Genomic DNA, 5655 nt, shown 5'->3' with positions numbered 1-5655 from the left:
GTCGTTTTTAACGTGGAGAAAAGGTACAAAAATAAAAAAAATTGTCTCAGTCGTGAAGGACTGATCCTCCACCGAAAGAGCACAAGAAATAGAAGTGCAGCATCTGAAGAACAGATGGTATTTATTTGCTCCCCCACCGAGCAAATTAGGCACAAGGCCGATTTTTAATGTGAGGAGTGAAAGGAGGGGGAAGGGGAAAAGGGGACCAGCTCCCGAGAGGTGGGAAATGGGAGCTGGTTAAAGGTCAGGCATGTGGGGCCGCCCCCACATCTGGTCCCTGCCAGTCACAGCCAGTCATAGCCAGTCACAGCTTGCAGCATCTGCCGGAACAGATGGTATTTATTTGCTCCCCCACCGAGCAAATTAGGCACAAGGCCGATTTTTAATGTGAGGAGTGAAGGGAGGGGGAAGGGGAAAAGGGGACCAGCTCCCGAGAGGTGGGAAATGGGAGCTGGTTAAAGGTCAGGCATGTGGGGTTGTCCCCACATCTGGTCTTTGCTAGTCATATCTAGTCATAGCTTGCAGCATCTGCCGGAACAGATGGTATTTATTTGCTCCCCCACTGAGCAAATTAGGCACAAGGCCGTTTTTAATGTGAGGTAAAAACCAGCTCCCCTAAAAGAGGTCACTCTGGTTAACAAAAATAATAATTGTCCCAGTATAGAGGGTTTCCCCTCCATTGACTGGTACAAATTATCTTAAGTGCAGTATCTGCCGGAACAGATACTACACTTTGATCTTGGCCAAAAGGCCAAGGAAAGAAAGTCAGCAGAATAGCGTTTCGCAGTGGATGATTCTAGAAAAGACGCTTTGTTCATGGAATTTGAGTTTAAATGTAGGCATATATGGGTACTAAGTGGAATTGGTGTTAATGGTTGTAACTAGACGAGTAGTCTTATGAATGTTTGGCAAAGTGGGACCATAGACTGAAGGTCAGACGAGCACTTGCCATGAAAATAACGCAACGCCTTTTCTGTGGAAGAAAAGGTTGTAGGAAAGAGAAAAGTGCATCCCCTTTTAGGTTTCGAAGTCGTTTTCGAATTCTGTGAAGGCAGAACAAGGCGGCAAATGTATTTCATTTTAAGACGAATTTGGCGTTTATACAGGTAATGGGTTGCGTCGGAAGTGAGATACCTTCTGGAGTGGTAAAATGACGCAACCACCTTTTAGGCGATTTGGGGGTGCAAGTCTATAAAAGGGCCGAAAAAAATTTTTAGCAATAAATATATGAAACAAATCTAGATATGAAGAATTTTACGTAAATTGAGCACCCACACGTTGACGCCCCTCCAACAAAAATTCAGCAAATGTGTATTTCAGCGGCGTAACTATTTGACTACCAAACGGGTGGCCATAAAGTGGGTGATCATTATACGTTACATTATTATAGAAAAGTAATCCCCCACGTTCTTTAAACTAACATTTCTTCATATCTTGTGAACTAATCGTTTGCTTGAATTTTAAACGTTATTTTCGTTTTCAACGTCCCCAAAAACCTATAAATGTCTTAATGTCTTAAGTTCGTTTTTTTTTCTAGGGCGTGGAAAGTCGATTGTCTGCCTCTTGCTGATCTTATATTCCTAACATTCCCAATAGGTGTCGCGAGCAGTGTAGCATTCATAAACAAGATGGCGTGAAGTCATTCTTCGATAAAATGTCTGATAATATTTGATTTTCTGAAATAAATAAAAAACTACTTGATCGATTTACGTGCTTTTTAGAATATGACATCTTCATGCAGTGACCAGTACGTACATTTAAAAGATTTGTTTCATATATTTATTATTTAATTTTTTTTCGGACGTTTTATAGACTTGCACCGACTTTGGCAACTGATTTAATGTGATTCTTCAATTTCAGGGCAGGAGTTTAGGTGATAGCCAGAAGTTTGTCACAGCAGGGTGCTTCTTTGAGACGAGAGCCATTCATATCAAATAGGGTCAAGTGGGTATCAAAGCGTTAATGGTGAAAAGATAGAAACTTGGATTTGAATGCGTTCACATTAATCAGCAACATTTTATCCAATTGCACCACGTGCTCAAAGTCGGGAGAGAAACACTCCAAACGAAAAATTATAAACGGAGTTGAATTTCAAAAGCTTCAATCTTGTCAGTATTAAAATTGTTCAGACACACGTACGGAAGAGCATAAGCGATATAAATAAAACGTTGGGTATTTTCGTGGTTTTGTTGAACGTTCCATTGTAGTGTTTAACGTTTATTTATCTTGTCTTTCTTTACACTTGAAAGTAATTCTTTGTTTTCGTCGATGTCATAAACAGAATCGACAGGATCTTTTTTGTTTTGCATTTGAATTTTACCGAGAAAAACCAGGCAGTTGAGAAACTAAAGAACTTTACATAGAAATAAAAAGAAACAACAAAAATATAAAATATGTACATTCATTTTTCTTATTACTGCCGCCATTTTTTATTTGTATTATTTAATTTTATTTGGAAAAATGATGGATGTTCTTTGAAAAGTTCAATAACCTAAATAATGCTATATATATATATATATATATATATATATATAGTTTGTTTATTATACCAACATTATTGGTTACATATTTGCATACATGTTTCAGTTGAATTCCAATTTAAGAACAACAAGAATCAATATTTAGTCTGCTGCAGTGTTATCGTTGTATTTGAATTCTACTGAAACATGTATGCACATATGTAACCAATAATTTTTTAGTATAATAAACGTACTATATACAATCTCTGTCCTTCACTGAGCACTCTTTAAAAATCACGCAGTATCTCTAGGAAACTAATCGATGCAACTATTGTATGCGTATATATATATATATATATATATATATATATATATATATATATATATATATATATATATTTACCAGTGGTGAAAAAATCGTACTAGAGTGCTCAATGTGAAGCCAGAGCAGTATATATGAAATTTATTACTGTGAGTCCGGAATGAGTTTACATATTGTTTCAGCTAGAGGAAATCCCCAAAAGAAGAGGAAACATCCAACCAACTAGCATCGTCAGAATTCATAGATGGACATAGAGTCCATCTATGAATTCTGACAATGCTAGTTGGATATTTCCTCTTCTTTTGGGGATTTCCTCTAGCTGAAACAATATGTAAACTCATTCTGGACTCACAGTAATAAATTTCATATATATATATATATATATATATATATATATATATATATATATATATATATATATATATATAAATATATATATATATATATATATGACTACTTAATTTTATCCCATGAATTAATATATGAAAATATAATTTTATGCGTAAATTTTCAGTATTTACTTCAACAGTGATAAATACATAGGTAGAGCTAGGTAGTAAGTTATAAAAATATACATGGCAATTAAGCTACACAAAATATTCCGCGTTTCATTCTCGTGAGAATACGTCATCAGGTCGGACTCCTTGCCCGGACCAACGTGAGATTTCGTCAGGCTTGCCTGACGAATTCTCACGAGAATGAAACGCGGAATATTCTGTGTAGCTGAATTGTCATATATATTTTTATATTTTTATATTTATATATATATATATATATATATATATATATATATATATATATATATACACACTCATACATATATATATACATATATATATATATATATATATACATATCTATATATCTATAAAAATGAACGTGTCTGTGTGTCTCTGTACATTTCCCTACGCAATAACTCAGTCAATTTTCTGTCTACATACTCAAAATTTTATATACAGGGTACTGAGATTTGGGAAAATCTTTGTAATCAATTTTCGGCCAGAAATTTGGCTGTAAAGGGGTCAAAGTTCAACGATTTGACCTTTGAGAACTCTACCACACTCCTCCACAAATTTTGGGTCTACACACTTGAAATTTAAGATATAGGTTCCTTGGACATGGCTCTAACTTAATAAATTGATGTGACCCCCAAACTATTACTGTTAAGGGGTCATAATAGGGGTAAAAAAATTAAAAATTGACCGCTTTTTTTTTTTTTTTTTGCTCAACATACACCTCCAAATACCCGGGCAACGCCGGGCTGAAATGCTAGTATATATATATATATATATATATATATATATATATATATATATATATATATATATATATATGGGAATTCTTTTTTTTTCTTTTACACAGTGATCACCACTTATCAAGGCCCGGAAGCCACTCAGGGATAAGGGTTATTGCAAGTACATTACGTTATTGTGGAGATTTGATGAAGTGTTTACTTAAGGGGGCGGTTCATTAGTAATTTGTTAGCATTGGACCTGAAGACATCCAAGTTGTAGTCCGGTGGGAAGCAGGCAGACGGAACAGAGTTCCACAGGGGTGCACTTCTAAGAAAGAAGCCTTGTTCATGGAATCCGCGTTTTGATTTAGGCACAGATATAGAATGGGGGAAATTTTTCACAGTGGATTCAGCTAGACGGGTGTTTTTCGTGAAAGATTGGCGAGGGGGGACAAGAGATTAGAGTTCAGACGAGAACCTGCCATGGAAATAACGATAAAACAAGGATAGGCTCGCAACGGCTTTTCTGTGGGAGAGCGGTTGCAGGGTAGAGAAAAGGGCATCACCCACTAAGCCACGAAGTCTATTTTGTACTCTGTCAAGGCAGGATAGGCTGTTTTTAGCAGCTCCTGCTCAGATATGGCAACAGTATTCCATCTTGGACGTACTTGGCTTTTATATAGATAGAGAATTGCATCAGTAGTGAGATATCTTCTGGAGAGGTAGAAGGATCCCACCATCTTTCCAGCGACCTTGGCAACAGACTTGATGTACGTGTTCCATTTCAGATCAGGAGTAAAGGTCAAACCCAGAAGCTTGTCAAAACACGGGGCCTCACCCAGAAGAGAGCCATCCATCACAATTGATACCAGATGGGGATCAGAGCGTTGATGATGTAAGGATAGGAGTTTGGTTTTGGATGCATTAAAGGTAACCAGCCACATCTTCCCCCACTGAACCACGCGCTCGAGATCAGAGGAGAGAGAATCCGAGAGAACTTTGTCATTTACAGCCTTTGATTTGTTGCCGTAGATGGTCGTGTCATCAGCATAGATGTCAACGAATGATTTAAGTATGTGTTTAGGGAGGTCATTGATGTAGATCAGGAAGAGAGTTGGGCCCAGGATTGACCCCTGAGGGACTCCAGCATTTATATTGCAGGCCTCCGATTTTTGTCCATCTACCACTACTCTTATGAGCCTATCGGAGAGAAATGATTTAATGATTGAGAAAACATTTCCAGTTATACCGTAGCTGGAAATCTTGTGAAGTTATGCCATACTTTGTCGAAGGCCTTTGATATGTCAAGAGCAATTGCCCTAGAAAGGAAGCCTTTGTCAAGAGATTCACTAATCCTGTGGATATAACCGTCAGCACATCTGCGGTAGATCTTGCAGAGCGGAAACCATATTGTGTGCTACTAAGAAGGTTATTCCTGCTGAGGTGGTTGACTATTTCTCTATTTAATATGGATTCCAGCAACTTACTCATAACACACAGGAGACATATTGATCTGTACTGAGAGGGAGATGACTTATCACCTGAATTCTTAAATACAGGGCAAACTGATGAGGTCTTCCAGGGAGTCGGAAAGCACTTCTCCTTAAGGCAGCGCTTAAATAGTTTCGTAAGTATGGGAG

The 5655-nt window shown here is 37.3% G+C and overlaps 1 pseudogene; it reads right to left on the bottom strand.

Annotated features, from left to right (window-relative positions):
* Positions 1–619: 619 nt before the first annotated feature.
* On the bottom strand, positions 620–763 carry LOC145249903 (U2 spliceosomal RNA; annotated as a pseudogene).
* Positions 764–5655: the final 4892 nt, after the last annotated feature.

Source organism: Euprymna scolopes, chromosome 28 (assembly GCF_053919585.1).
Source record: "Euprymna scolopes isolate OS-2025 chromosome 28, ASM5391958v1, whole genome shotgun sequence".
NCBI lineage: Eukaryota > Metazoa > Mollusca > Cephalopoda > Sepiida > Sepiolidae > Euprymna > Euprymna scolopes.
Note: the sequence above shows the minus strand (reverse complement) of the source record. Positions and strands in the feature narration are given on the sequence as shown.